Raw genomic sequence first — 17,102 nt, forward strand, 5'->3', positions numbered from 1 at the left:
TAGTAGTTTCATGGTTCTAATACCAGCATTCCTTGGTCGCCCCTTGTAGTCGCCTCTTACGACAGGCAGAGGATACCGCGGGTGTGTTCTACTTGTGCGTCCCCCACCCGCAGGGGGTAGTGTGTTTGGTCCGCGAGAGGTATTTTATTTCCCTCAAGTCCGCCGGCAAACCGGTTAGGACCCCGTAACCGCCGCCTGGGACGCGCCACATGGGAGTATCCCCTTCCCCCCCTGCTACGTCAGCGTAGTAGGATCGTGGAACTGTCCCTATCAGAGGAAAGGACGACACCAAAGAGAAACCTGTAGTTTGCATTGACTAGAATGATTCTATGGGGGGAGTTGATTTTTCCGATCTGTACGTCATTACGTACTCCATAGCAAGGAAGCGAATGAAGAAATATTACCAGAAAATTTACCGGCATCTTCTGGACCTCGTGGTATTCAATTCATTCATCATTTTCCGACAACATGGAGGAAAATTCAATCACCTGCAGTTCAGAATACACCTCATCGATAAAATCCTCAAAAAGTAGACTGGTTCAACCCCCGCTGAAGCAATGCCTGTCCTTTCAGGTAGAACACTTCCCGCTACTCCCACAGAAAGATTCAGCGGTAGGCATTTTCCTGATGAGAATCCACCATCGGGAAAAAGGTAGCATGGTATGAAGATGTGCGTGGTGTGTATGGCCAAAAGAGAGAGACGTGAAACAATCTGCAGGTGCAATGACTGCGATGTCGCTCTCTGTGTAGCTCCGTGTTTCCGTGCTTATCATATGCAAGATGTGTAAAAACAGTGCGTGAGATGTAAACTGTGTGAATAGTGTATATAATATAATAAGTGAAATCAGTCCTGATGTGTAAATTCACTGCGATAAAGAAGTAATTACTGTGAGAAGATGACTAGAACCAGGCTACCGTTGTAAGTATTTACTCTCAACTTATTACTGCGATTGTAAACCCTGCATGAAATGTACTTTTCTCATCTGCAGTATGTATTTCGGAAATTGTTGATTAGTTAATGATAAAGTGTATTTGCAGTGTATACGTTTTTAATTTTCCTGAAATTAATATGGAAATATAGATATTCCGAAAAGAAATTTTTATTTGTAATATACAGAATTTCCTACGAGACTTAGGTCGTTTTTCCTCCAAAACTAAAACACCCGCAAATGTTAACAAATACGCAAAAAATCACTTTCTATATCAGAATTAGGATATACGTAGCATTTTATTATCAAGTATTTCAAAATTTGGAAGGTTTCTTGAATTTATTTGATTATTTTTCGAGTTACGAAAATTCGTGCCCACAAAAACGGAGTTACCATATCGCACGCTCCCGAGTTAACGCGTTAATGTAATAATTTAAGAACATACTGAAATATAAACTTTCACTGTAGTACTCATATTATAAATTAGATCACCCCAGTAGTCATAATTATTGAAAATAACTGGAAGTATATTTTAAACTTCGGAGTTCTTTTTCTGTTCAGAAATACAAATTATACATTAAATTTGATATTAAATATCAATTTATCAGAAAAATAATGCTGAACTTCAGCGGGTTAGGAATATACCATAAAATAATGTTATTCAGAACTGTTCTGTTAGCCTATACAGTACTTAAGGGGAGATTAAAAGCCCTTTTGGTGAAAATATGACTTCTTATTTATTTATTTTTGCCTCAAGTTGTAGCAGGGTCTTTTCTGCTCATTTTGTTGTATCATTTGTTAAATTATGATGGATCTAAATATTTTTTAAATACTATTGAAATATGGCTTACATTGCTTCATTTTTATCTGTGAGGCACACCATACTGCAAAACTTTATGGATTGTCTCAGAAAGTATTTTATGTAGAAAGTATATTCATTTATTTTAGGTTGGCAGGATTGCCAAAATAATAATGGAGGACATTTTTTGTATTTGTTGTGATGAGTGTGTATCTTCTCAGCATTTTTACTTTCAATATTTGTGACGAGAATTTACGATACCCTCATTTGTTGGACATATATATTTGTGTGTCGGGCCTTTTATCTGCCATTCTCGGCCATTGTTTGCATTGCCGTTAATGTATGTGCCTGAACTACGCCTATTTGAAATGCATATATTACCATTATTACGTCAATAACTTCGATTTTCCTCATTGGCACAATAAGCAAATCCTTGACTTGAGCATGCGTAGTCACTCTTGAACGGAGCGCTCTGCAGTTGTTTTTCTGTCTCGTCAACTAGCGAGCGCGGAGTCTTGTTCTGACCGAGCTGTGAGATGGACGACATTAGCCTTGTTCCTTAAAAGACTTTGAAAGGTGGCGAAATGGAGTTGGATAGTCCCGCTTAGGCGGGAGATCGAGTAGGCAATATGCCTAAATACGTTTTCTATCTTATGTTCCTCTAGTGATAGTGATTTGGTATTTTGCTAATTCTTTTATTTCTACTATGTGAGTGTTGACTGTGGCCTGCGTGCCAAGCAGGCAGATTACCTCTGAAAACATGTTTCTGATGTAAGTTTGTGATAAAGGATTACACTAATTCGGATACAAAACCACCAGCATGTAAGTAATATTTATTCAAAAATTATTTTGGAGCAACGCCAACTTCAGTGGATTACTTGGAGGAGACATTATTAACAACCGTCGTCTTGGAAATTTCAAAAACATTAACTTGTCCGTTTACGAACCAACGTTGTCACTGTTATTTAATTCTAGGCCTACCTCGAGTTATCGCCAATGTTGTGTGGATTGAATCTGGAATCTATACCTGGTATTTGGAAAATTAGTAGCCGACTGAAAAATTAAATCACTATTGTTAAAATTCTCATGTAAATGATATGTAAGTTTAATTACGAGGCGAATTGGAAACTCGCGGTGAGCATATGTGCATTATGTCATTCTAACCTTGATATTATTGAGATCGTTGTACGTTTTTGTTTTCTGCTCCATATTCGGTGTGCGTATTGTTTTGGTTGTTCGTATTTTTTTATTATCGGGGTGTGTTTTTCTCACTGCCAGTTTTCCCTGATTTTGATATGCGTGCTCTGATCTGTCTGATTTCGTGTGATTTTCCAGATTGTGTTTTGTTGCTATGTAACCTTTTTCTTGCCGATACCTTCCGCGTTTGGTCTTATCTCATGTGCTCATTGTCGTGCTTCCAAGGCCACCTCGTAGTTAACTTAATAACGACCATCTTGGTCTTTTGTAAGTTATTTCTTATATGAAAAGCCACCTCCTAAGAATTTAAATCTCATGATACTTGTAATTATAATTTTGTTATTATTATTCATGTCGGTAACTTCTCGGTCGGAGGAAATCTGAAATTTCTTTACCCGGTTCATGTACTTTGAGGTGATTAACGCTCACATACCTTATTCTTACATAGTTTGTTTTCTTCTTGCTTTCTTACGTCACTAACCTAAATATTAATTATCTGGTGAACGCTAATGTTTTTAGCAGGCCTTGCCTATTATTAATAAAACTTAATAGCTTGGGTTGTGAGTTGCTAGCTGACCTTTAGCGTGTGTTGTTCTTCTGCTTACATTGTGGAATATATTTTTTTCCCTCCCCTTGTAATATTGTATGAATTTGGGGAATATTTTTCTGGTTCCTAGTTATTGACATTTGGTTCGTTTCAGTAATTTATTTTGTAATATCGGTACTGCTTGCCACATATTTCGGGTTCGTGTGTATTGTCTAGAGATTGACAAAAGAAGATTGAAACCTTGTTGCAACAAGTTCATTATTAATGGCCATTAATTAATTTACAAAGGTATACCTTAAAGTTTAAAGTCTAAAATTAAAAATAAATATTTTTTAAGATGATTTCTTCACAATAAGTTTATCCAAGCTTGTAAACCTCTTCTGTATTATAATTCTGCTACTGGTCTGAGTTAGTACAATTTAGTGATCTAATATTCATTTATTTACAATAAATTGCTTCCTTAATTTATTTAATTTTTGAAAGTAGGAACATTTTATTATAAATTATAATGAATTCAGTTCATTTATTTAAATGTTAAGTATTTTGAAAGAAAGTTATTTACCATTTTTTTTAAAGAAAGGAAGTATTTAATTTAACTATAAATGCTATGAATTTTTTCTCTTTAAGAAAAACATCTTATTTACAATTTTATTTCGTCTGTTATTTAGTAGTTAGTAGTACTGACAAGGACACCTGTCAAACGTTAAGGTAAGATCCTGCCCTTTATCTCCCTGTTTTGCCCTCCACGCTTCGTATTTGGTGCTACTGCCCTTATGGTAAGTATTGTGTTTTGTTTTCATTTGCTGTTTGGTGTTCTTCTTGGCAAGGTTGCAGTAGTGTTGTGATAGCAGAGCGTGGTTTCGATGCACGGACCTCTGGGCCCAATATTATTTGGATGTGGTATGAAATATTCATGTTACGTAGATTCGTATATTCTACAACAATGACTAAACCAAAGGGACTGTTCAAGAAACGGCATAATAAAGTCCTACAGGAACTTCGTGTGTGAATATGTAAAAATACTGTCAGATGTCTCGAAGACCTGGATCGGTTACGGATACAAAAGGGTGAAATTGTAGCTCAGAACATGACCAAAAGAGAAAGAAGAAACAATAAACTTGGTGTGCAAGATAAGAAACAGGATCCAGACTATGGAGTAGGGTTTTTCTAGTAATTGTATGAACATTTATTACAATAATCATGTGTGTAAGTTTTAAATCCTCATTTCCGAAAAATATGTTTTTCTTGTACATATGGCCCATTATCTCAGAAACTACAACAGATAGAAAGTTGAAATCTTCAAATATAGCTAAGTAACATCTGCTAGTACAATGGATCTACACTCATGTAAATTGCTTTTATATCTTGGGAGTTATGTAAATAAACGTTCCAAAATTTTGGAAAAAAAGTAATTTGTAAAAAAAATTGAAACACATTTACCAAGTAAGCTATTATATTGAGTGTAGATCAGTGTACAAGTACTCAATAATCTTCAGTAAAAAATTTCAAGTCTCTACCTGAACTAGTTTATGAGAAAATGGGTCATCAATATGGTACATTTAACATTATAAGCATAGAGCTTTTAATCTCCCCTTAAGCGTAACTTTAATATTAAAGTTTTCTAGATTGGATACTAATTATGAATTTTTAAAACTAATGCGCATAGCCATAACACATACAAATATTTATTTAACACATATTATTCTACGCTACTATTGTCTCCATAGCTTAATGGTCGGCGTCAAGATCTCCGTTTCAGAGGTTGATGATGATGATGATGATGCTTGTTGTTTAAAGGGGCTTAACATCGAGGTCATCGGCCCCTAATGGTAAGAAATGAAACGACAAAGTAGAAGTTCAAAATTATCCACTGACCAAAATAAAAAATGTCATGAAGAATGAATGAATGAATGAACATGAATTTAAAACAATCAGTGGATCCGACTCAAAAAACTATCATAGTTAATAGTATTACTGACCAAGCGACCACTTCCAAAGCAAATCGAGGATGCTTGGTGTCTAAAGGAGTCCAAAATACAAGTCAAAGGCCCCTCAGAATGATACTTATCGCTAGTAATGTAGAACCATTGTATCTGTCCTGTTGCGGTACTAATCAAAAGTAGCAGAGACTTGCGGTATTCCACACATTATTGTACTATTCAAAGCTTATGAAATTCGACATTAATACAGACCCATGTTTTTCTCACTCTGCGGCGCCATTCACAGGCAACGCAAACCTATGATGTTCATCACATAAGAGTACTAACCACAAGGACCTCTCCCTATCCCGTGGTGTTCCTCATATAGTGGGTACTAATCACAGGTAAGGCAGGTCCATGGTAGCTATCATCCCATGGTCCCGCTCATATGGTGGTACTAATCACAGGTACTGCAAAAGCCGACCGCGCGGTGCTCCTGTGTGCTGCTAATCACAAACCTATTTCGTACCTAATATAGTGGTACTACGCACAAGTAAAAGCAACCCTTGGTGTTCTCCGCGTGGTGGTACTAATCACATGTAGTTGCATGGTTCGAATACAACCATCCCTTGGTCGCCCCTTTTAGTCGGCTCTCACGACAGGCAGGGGATACCGTGGGTGTATTATTCGTCTGCCTCCCCCACCCACAGGGGGTGTGTGTTTGGTCCGCGAGAGGTATTTTATTTCCCTCAAGTCCGCCGGCAAGCCGGTTAGGACCCCCCTATCCGCCACCTGGGACGCGCCACGTGGGAGTATCACCTCTCCCCCTGCTACGCTTGCGTAGCAGGTTCATGGCCGTTTCAGAGGGTCATAGGTTCGATTCCCGGCCGGGTCGCTTTTTAACTGCGTCTAGTTAATTTAACTCAGGAACTGGGCGTGTTTCTTTGCAAGTGGTTTAACTTTGCATTAACACATTTTCAGGGCAACCGACGATGGGATTCAAATCCACAATCTGCCGCATGCAAGCTCACAGCTGCGCGACCCTAACCGCATGGCCAACTAACTCGGTCCTCGTATTATTGAGTACATCCCTCGACATATATCTGGCGTTAGGAAGTGCATCCGGTCGTAAAACACACTACTGTCTACATGTGCAGCACAGTTGGCACACGACTTCACAAGGATGTGGGAAAAGCGGAAGAAGAATACATTCCCTGGCACTATTGATTTCTTTCCTTTTTTTAATCTCGCTGACAGTATCCCGTACTTTCTCTTAATTCTGGAAACGGAACACTGAAGGCTGATTTTATTCTGAAGTGGTAACCCAGCTTGAGGAGGTACCAGTTTTTCCAGTCCCTTTCGTCTCTCTACAAGCATGGCATGCATTTCTCGTAATGTGTTGACATCTTCACACAAATACATGTCGATTAGCCTCTTTGCTTCGTCTCTTACCGCTTGTTGCAGTACCTTCATTCTTAACACATTGCGGACATATGGATTTCATCACTACCTTCTTTTCGTATCATTTGTCCGTCGATTACTGTTAGATTGCCATGGATTACAGCAGAGTGACCGTATGTTGTGTCTGTTGTTATGAACGGGCTGCTTATGTAATCCCCGTTCAGTTTGTCAAATCCCCAGTCAGGAAAGTGTTCGAAAATGGCACACATATGCTTACAAGGAAATCTGAACATACGGTAATCTGGACATGTACACGACGGATCCCCGAAGTCAACAGTCTATGACACATTAGGATCACTGGAGCTCTGTCAGTACCTACTAATACTACAGGCCTTACAACAGATGTGTCGTGAGGTATGTGGCGTCACGGGGATAGGCAGACGTGGCCAGTCGACGACCCAGCGCTTAGATCACAGCAAGGCGAGAGATTCCCTGGCGGTGAAAGGAGGAACTAAGTATAGCAGAGGTGCCAATGTCTATGATTCCACCCCACGTATGGAATATTAATTCTACGCTCAGCATCGTAAATAAATGTGATTATGATGAACTACAAAGAACAGCGAAGTTCATTGATGAATAAAAACGGTTAAATTTACTTCGAACCAATTTATTTTTCCTTCCCTGCCTCTTCACCTGGAGAAAAATTGATTTTTCCATATTGGCACCACTGCTGATATGAGTATCATCAAACTTGGCTGCTATGTTGAATTATGCGTGAGGAATATGTGACTAAAAATGCTGTGATGAATCTGTTTAATACTGGCGTATGGTTGAAATAATGAGTGTAGTGTATTACAGTTCGTAGAAGAATGGTGTTTAAATGTTCCGTTCGCCGCTGCAGGGGAAATTATGATAAAGGATCCCGGGTAGCTGTGTTTTCCTTCCCAAGCGATGAAGGACTACGCAAGATATGGGTTAACGCAATACGCCGAGACAATTTCCAGGTCACACAGAATTCAAAGGTAAGATCATTACTGATATTTTGAAAATTCTCTTCGTTTTAGGTTGTGAGCTCTTATTTTTCTCTTAAAGGTCTAGGACGCTTGTTGTACCGTATTCATTATCACTCGAAATGAACCACGTGATAAACGTGAACATCAAAGATTTATAATATTTGAGTCTAAGACCACTCTAATTTGAACCACACACATCAAGTTGCTGTCCTGCTCCACATTTTTACTGCCCACCTTGAGATGATTATCCGTAGTTAATTAATTAACTCACTGTTTTCTAAGGTACTGGCATAACAAATTATACTTGTCTTTTTCTTTTTACGCTCTGTGAACTGCATTTCAGTGAGGACTAACTCCTGAGACATAGTGACTGCTATGACAGTAAGACTGGAAATAAGTACTGTATACCTCTTCAGAAACCTCGTCTGCAACAGGGAGCAGTGCCAACAATTATACCCAACTGCCCCTCTTATCTCTCTTCCACTACTTCGTGTAGGGAGAGTGGTGATCAAAGAAGAGAAAGTTTGGATGATGATGATGATGATGATGCTTGTTGTTTAAAGGGGCCTAACATCGAGGTCATCGGCCACTAATGGTACGAAATGAGACGAAATGGCATGACAAATTAAAAGTCCAAAATTATCCACTGACCAGAATTCAAAACATGAGGACGAAAAATGAATGGATGGAATATGCATTTAAAACAGTCCGTGGATGCCACCCGCAATGCCTTACATTCATGGAAACTGACGGAAAAACCATAGGATTACTGACCAAGGGACTGCTGCTAGAACATAATACTGAATCGAGGATGCTTGCAGTCTGAAGGGGGTCCAAAATCAGAGTTATCGGACCCTCATAATGGTACGTATCGCTAGGAAAGTAGAACCATGGTATTTGTCATGTTGCGGTACTAATCAAAAGTAGCAGAGACTCACGGTATTCCACACATTATGGTACTACTCACAGGTTATGAAATTCGCCATATAATACAGACCTATGGTTTTTCTCACATTACGGCGCCATTTACAGGCAACGCACCCCTATGGTGTTCATCACATAAGAGTACTAACCACAGGGACCTTCCCCTATCCCGTGGTGTTCTTCATACAGTGGGAACTAATCATAGGCAAGGCAGAACCATGGTAGCTATCATCCCATGGTCCCGCTCATATGGTGGTACTAATCACAGGTACTGCAAAAGCCGACCGCACGGTGCTCCTGTGTACTACTAATCACAAACCTAATATAGGGGGACTACGCACAAGTAAAAGCGACCCTCGGTGTTCTCCGCGTGGTGGTACTAATCACAAGTAGTTTCATGGTTCTAATACAATCATCCCTTGGTCGCCCCTTTTAGTCGTCTCTCACGACAGGCAGGGGATACCGTGGGTGTATTATTCGTCTGACTCCCCGACCCACAAGGGGTGTGTGTTTGGTCCCGGAGAGGTATTTTATTTCCCTCAAGTCCGCCGGTATGCCGGTTAGGGTCCCCCTATCCGCCACCTGGGGCGCGCCACGTGGGAGTATCACCTCTCCCCCTGCTACGCCTGCGTAGCAGGTTCGTGGAGAGAAAGGTTGGAAAACATGATGATGATGATGATGATGCTTGTTGTTTTAAGGGGCCTAACATCTAGGTCATCGGCCCCTGATGGTACGAAATGAGACGAAATGCAATGACAAAATAAAAATCCAAAATCCTCCACTGACCAGAATTCAAAGCGTGAGGACGAAAATTGAACAATCAGTGGAGACAACCCGCAATGCCGCAGTCTCAGAAACTGACTGAAATCAATAGTAATACTGACCAAGGGACTGCTTCTATAGCTCAATACTGAATCGATGATGCTTGCAAGCTAAAGGGGTCCAAAATATAGGTCATAACACTCTCATAATGGTACTTATCGCTTGGAAAGTAGAGCCATGGTATTTGACATGGTGCGGTACTAATCAACAGTATCGTAGACCTGCGGTATTCCACACATTATGGTACTACTCACAGGTAATGAAATTTGCACATGTATTAAAGACCTATGGTGTTTCACACATGGCGGCGCAATTTACAGGCAACGCAAACCTATGGTTTTCATCACATAAGTGTACTAACCACAGGGACTAGTACTATCCTGTGGTGTTCGTTATATAGTTGATACTAATCATAGGCAAGCCAGAACCCTGGTGTCGCTCATATAGTGCTATTAATCACAGGTACCGTAAAAGCCTGACCGCACGGTGCTCCTAATTGCTACTAATCAAAAAACTATTTGGTACGTAACATAGTGGTGATATGCGCAAGTAATAGCGACCAATGTGTTCCCCGCGTGGTGGTACTAATCACAAGTAGTTTCATGGTTCTAATACAATCATCCCTTGGTCGTCCTTTTTAGTCGCCTCATACGACAGGCAGGGGTTACCGTGGGTGTTCTCTTCGTCTGCGTCCCCCACCCACAAGGGGGGTGTGTTTGGTCCCGGAGAGGTATTTTATTTCCCTCAAGTCCGCCGGCAAGCCGGTTAGGACCCCCCCCCATCCACCACCTGGGACGCGCCACGTGGGAGTATCACCTCTCCCCCTGCTACGCCTGCGTAGTAGGTTCGTGGCAATTACCCCTAGCGAGCTGCCTCTGCATATTGAGTTTAATTATACAGCATCTTATTAACATGTGTGTGGTTATATCAAGAGAGGCTACAAGAACTATGCAGGAGACGTCTTAGAAAGAAAGACTGGTAATTACTCCGAGCGAGCTGCTAATGCGTATTGAATTTCATTCTATTAACACGTGTGCATGCGCGGCAAAGAACTGTGTATGGCAAGCTGTAAACAAATAAAGTCTTTAGCACGTGCTGGTAGAGAATACCACACACACGCAGAGAGAGCCTCCCACATGGCTCCATGGTCCTATAAAAGAAGACACTTTATTTTGAAATGCATTAGTCAGAGCAACCATCATGACAGACTACAGAGAAACATTACACAGTCTCCAGACGCATGGCAGTTAGATTGTACCAACACTGCAGATTGCATCACAGACACTATGACGTCAGAAGTAATGAACCTTTCGGCCGAGCAGTGTATAGACTTCTTCTATGATGTGAGCAATGCTCATCCGCTCGACGTTAACGGCATTGTATGCATTCTCTTGCGGGGGATTACCGCGCAAGAGATATACAAAACGTATAGAAGTGCGTGTATTCGGGTGGAGGAACAACAACAACAACAACAACAGCAAGAAGAAGAACACCATGTTTGTGGGGACATTTTAATGTGCAACTGCGAGTGAAAAGAGTGAAAAAAAAAGACTAAACTCATGAAAAGTGCTGTGTAAAGTTGTAAAGTGTGTAAAAATTTGTGTGTGTGTGTTTTTTTAATAAAAATGTCAAAAAAGATACTTTTTATTTCCTTTATTTCTGTATGAAAGAGGTTTTACATTCTGTTTTGAAATCCATGAATTATGTTCATTTCCAAATCCTAACCATTTCACTAACATCTTATTTCCTTTGCGACGAACCACCTTCTCCACAAGAAAATCATTCGGATAGTTGGCACGCTGAAGTTCTTCTGTGTAGAAGCCGCCTGCTACAGGATTCTGCTCATAATCACGTAATAGGTAAGTTATTGGGTTTGTCTGACGAACTTGATCAATGGTAAAGAGTTCCGTTGTCCAGCTAGGAGTGAAACCTTTTTCAAACTGGTGTTTGAATTTAGAAATTCGCACAACGTCTCCTACTTTAAACTTTTTCTTCCTTGTGTCCGTCCGTTTCATTCTATTATAGACCGTAGTGAGCAGATGATTATCCTTTACGTCTTTCGGTTTCATTTTAATAGTTCGATGGTAAGTATTATTATAGTTCTTCAGCAATTGTTGAATGTGTGCTACCCATTTGTATGAACCTTGTGCTGTAAATTTCTTCCACATACGGTGACGTAATGTACGATTAAATCGCTCCACAACACTGGCTTTTACACTACTAAAGGTACTGTAATGGTTAATGTGATGCTTGGCTAACCATTGTTTCACGTGAGTATTATAAAACTCTGTTCCTCGATCTGTTTGCATATTTTTCGGATAGCGTCTGCTTGCTTTATACATTTTATCCAACACCTGGGCTACTTCCTTCCCTTGTTTACTCTTCAAAGGTTGAGCCCATGCAAATTTTGAGTAAACATCAATGCAGGTAAGAAGATATTTAAAACCTTGATTTTCTTTTGCATACGGAATCATTTCTACCAGGTCCACCATGTGTAAGTCATCCAAACCTCGAGTAATAACATGACGACGAGGGTAGTGACGTCGTGCTTGCCGGTGAAGTTCAGAAGCAATCTTCTCGCTGATTGTGACCATCTTTGATGATGATGATGATGCTTGTAGTTTTAAGGGGCCTAACATCGAAGGTCATCGGCCCCTAATGGAACGAAATGAATGACATGAGATATGAAGTTAAAATTTTAAAAAGTATCCACTGACTAGAGTTAAAAAATAATGGTGATGATGAAAAATGAGGGTGAGATTAAAACAGTCGGTGGATCTAATACGCAATGCCTTATGTTCTATTAAAATAAGAGAAAGTACAGGAAATCGAAGGAATAAGGCATTGCCCAGTAATACAGATATTAACACATAATTTACGTTAGACGTTCAAATAACACATTAAAATGCGCAACACAAACTAAAATGAAGTCAATGAGATAAAAGCGCAACTGACATAAACAACACGAGGACAAAGGACATCATCACACACGATAAAACAGACCGCTATCCCTCATAAAGCGGATGACGAGGTCTGCTGACTGCTCGTCATCGCGCAAGATAAGGGAGATAGTACTCGGAAGGTTAATACTACGGCGCAGATCGACCAGGTCCACGCACTCCGTAGATAAAGCTCAGGATGAGGGTGAAGAGTACCTTGACGACAAAAGTGGACAACGGAGGTCGTTGCGGCAGAAAACCGAAAGCCATGTTCTAAGGTCCACTTCTCCACCCTCCTAATAGCTTGCTGTAACTGTCGCTCTGCGACTGCCATACTGCACGAGCTATAGTGCAGAGCAAAATCATCCACATATAGGGACGGTATTACGGCTGGACCAGCAGCAGCGACAATACCGTTTATGGCAATCGCGAACAGAGTGACACTAAGAACCGATCCCTGTGGGACTCCATTTTCTTGAACGTGGTATTGCGAATATGTCCTCCCTACTCGGACACGGAATAGACGGAGGGACAAAAAATTCGCAATAAATACCGGCAAATTACCTCGGAATCTCCATTGATGCAGGACTGAAAGGATGCCATATCGCCAGGTGGTGTCGTAGGCCTTCTCCAAGTCAAAGAAGACAGCTACCAAGTGCTGCTTGCGGAGAAACGCATCCTGGATAGAGCTCTCCAGGCGTACCAAGTGGTCTGTGGTGGATCGAGCGGCTCGAAATCCACACTGGTACTCGGACAAGAGTCCTTGTTTCTCCAGACACCACACGAGTCTGCGATTTACCATTCTCTCAAATAGCTTACACAGCCGAAGGAAATTTAACAAGGAACAAACTTTGGAAATAAAAATTTCTCAAAAAAAAAAAAAAAAAAAAAAAAAACAACAACCCAGTTCTTTCACTTCGCACTAGGGTGCACCATTGTAGTTCTTCAGTAGTGTCCTCTAGAAGAGAATGTTCACACTTCTTACTACAGACAAAACAAAATGCATCGAAAACGACCCAGTTCAGAAACTTCAAAATTTCCAAGTAGTGATATCTTCTGAGAAACTTGAAAATTAACACATTAGATAAAGTTCAGACTTCCTCCAGTAGGGGATTTTCCACTGGCGCAAAGTTTGAATTAGTGACGTGGAGGTGTACCACCCGGTACAGTACTAATCACGAGGTTCATGATTCTAATATAATAAACCCTTAGTCGCCCCTTTTAGTGGCCTCCTACGACAGGCAGGGTATACCGTTTGTGTATTATTCGTCTGCGTGCCGCACCCACAGGGTGTTGTGTGTTTGGTCCGCGAGATGTATTTCATTTCCGTCAAGCCGGTTAGGAGCCCTCTATCCGCCACCTGAACGCACCACGTGGGAGTATAACCTCTCCCCCTGCACCGCCAGCATAGTAGGTTCGTGGCTTTAAAACAGAGAAGAGCTCTATCTCTCATAAAAGCACGCAGTTACAGAGAGAGAACTCCTAGGAAGCGTACGCTGTGCAAGAGAATAAACATTCAGAAAAAAATGCTGCAACAGTTACGCAGAAAGTGCAAGATGCTGAGAAATAGTTCGGAGGGAAAGAATGAAGTTCAAGTGCAATCTTTGGTGACTTCCCTGCAGAACGTTTTCTCGAAGCATCGTAACTTTCCAGCATTAATTGCTGACTTGGGAGAGAATGATTCCAAGTTAGGTGCCGGAGCTTCGAGGTTGAAGACAGTTACACTTGGCTTGTTTGAGCGAAGCCCTAGTTGCTATCGTCTTTTGCAGAAGTTGATCGATATGCCTTCCCGTCGAACCCTTACCAGAATGCTGAATTCCTTTCCTTTTCCAACAGGCATTGGGGCAAGGCTTTCTTCAAACAGTTGGAATCTCGAGTCAGAACTATGGGTAGTGATCAGAAAGTTTGTCTCCTCATGTTTGATGAAGTTTCGTTGTCGGCTGGACTTCATTACAATGTGAGTTCGGATCACATTGATGGGTACGAAGACAGTGGACACCTACGCCGTACCAACAGATTTGTTGATCATGCCTTGGTGTTCATGTTTAGAGGTCTCAGGAACTGGAATCACCCTGTTGTTTACTTTTTCTGTAGAGGCAATGCAGCTGCTGAGAAAATCAAAGTTTTGATAAAGGATGACATTCGTGCTTTGCAGAAAGCTGGCTTGGAAATTGTGGCAACTGTGTGAAACCAGGGTCCCACAAACAGCAAGGCAATACATCAGCTGTGCACTGACACTCGATGATGATGATGATGCTTGTTGTTTTAAGGGGCCTAACATCGAAGGTCATCGGCCCCTAATGGAACGAAATGAATGACATGAGACATGAAGTTAAAATTTTAAAAAGTATCCACTGACTAGTGTTAAAAAAGAGTGGTGATGAAGAAAAATAAGGGTGAGATTAAAACAGTCAGTGGATCTAATACGCAATGCCTTATGTTCTATTAAAATAAGAGAAAGTACAGGAAATCGAAGGAATAAGGTATGCCCAGTAGTACAGATATTAACACATAATTTACGTTAGAGGTTAAAATAACACATTAAAATGCGGAACACAAACTAAAATGAAGTCAATGAGATAAAAGCGCAACTGACATAAACAACACTAGGACAAAGGACATCATCACACACGATAAAACAGACCGCTATCCCTCATAAAGCGGATGACCAGGTCTGCTGACTGCTCGTCATCGCGCAAGATAAGGGAGATAGTACTCGGAAGGTTAAGACTACGGCGCAGATCGACCAGGTCCACACACTCCGTAATGTGTACCACGGTAAGATGATCGCCGCAGGTACACACCGGTGGGGGTTCTCCGTTCAGTAGATGGGAGTGCGTCAAGATACCGTGGCCGATCCGAAGGCGACATAATACCACGGCTTCCCTCCGCGAAGCCCGAAGGGAAGTCCTCCATACCTTCGTTGTTCCTTTTATCGCTCTCAGCTTATTGGGAAGTGGAATGGCCTGCCACTCCATCTCCCAATGAGACATAACCAGATGTCTCAGCTGAGGGCGAATATCACTTGCTGGAACCCTTAAAGGCAACGGGGGCAGTGTAACTGCCTCCTTGGCAGAATGATCTGCTAACTCGTTTCCCTCTATACCCATGTGGCTGGCGAGCCACTCAAACGTAATTCTGGTGCCGGCATCCGAACACCCGGCCAGCAGGTCCTGGATCCGCTGCACCAGAGGGTGCCGAGGGAAACAGGTATCAATAGACTGGAGCCAGCACAAGGAGTCAGTATACACGAGAAAGTGTCGGCGTTCATTGTACAGTGCGTACCGCAGAGCTCCACAGATAGCATAAAACTCCGCTGTGTACACACTGCAGGTTTCCGGGAGAGCAAAAAGAAACCGATCATTTCCGACAACGAACGCACAGCCCACCTTCGTATCTGTCCGTCAACCATCCGTGTAAACGACGACCGAACCTGGATAGCGGCCAACAACGGACAGGTAGAGCCTCCGATAAATCGAAGGGTCCGTGTCTACTTTCGGACCAGTGTGTAAATTCAGGATGATTTCAGGTCGTCGTACAACCCACGAAGGTACCCCACTTGGTTGTCTGACAAGGCAAGGAATCGAAGGTACGTCAAACAATTCATAACTGCTATCCAAGCGTATCCCAACCGGCCGCGTCGCACGAGGATGAGCAGCGTACAACAAACGGTTGCCACTGTTGAACACGCAGGGATAGCTCGGATGAAGTGGCATCTGTCGCAAATTTGCAGCATACGTAAGGAGGAGTTGCTGGCGCCTCAGGTGTAAAGGCGGCACACCAGACTCAGCGAGCAGGCTAGCGATGGGGCTAGTACGAAAAGCTCCCGTCGCCAACCTAACCCCGCTGTGGTGGATACTGTTCAGCTTCGCAAGAACGCTTGGTCTTGCGGAGTCATATGCTGCACTGCCGTAGTCTAACCGGGAAAAAAGTGTGCCCGATAGAATCGCAGGAGCACCACGCGGTCAGCTCCCCAATTAGTGCTGCTAAGAAACTTCAAGAGGTTAAGCCTCTTGGTGCATTGCACTTTCAGCTCCCGCACATGTGGCTCCCACGATAATTTACTGTCAAAAAGGAGCCCAAGAAATCGGTAGGTGTCAACAACTGGAAGAACGACATTACCTAGATAAAGCTCAGGATGAGGGTGAAGTGTACGTTGACGACAAAAGTGGACAACGGAGGTCTTTGCGGCAGAAAACCGAAAGCCATGTTCTAAGGTCCACTTCTCCACCCTCCTAATAGCTTGCTGTAATTGTCGCTCTGCGACTGCCATACTGCACGACCTATAGTGCAGAGCAACATCGTCCACATATAGTGACGGTATTACTGCTGGACCAACAGCAGCGACCATACCGTTTATGGCAATCGCGAACAGAGTGGCACTAAGGACCGATCCCTGTGGGACTCCATTTTCCTGAACGTGATATTGCGAATATGTCCTCCCTACTCGGACACGGAATAGACGGAGGGACAAAAAATTCGCAATAAATACCGGCAAGTTACATCGGAATCTCCATTGATGCAGGACTGAAAGGATACCATATCGCCATGTGGTGTCGTAGGCCTTCTATAAATCAAAGAAAACAGCTACCAAGTGCTGTTTACGGAGAAA

The sequence above is a fragment of the Anabrus simplex genome, chromosome 4, assembly GCF_040414725.1.
Source record: "Anabrus simplex isolate iqAnaSimp1 chromosome 4, ASM4041472v1, whole genome shotgun sequence".
Lineage (NCBI taxonomy): Eukaryota > Metazoa > Arthropoda > Insecta > Orthoptera > Tettigoniidae > Anabrus > Anabrus simplex.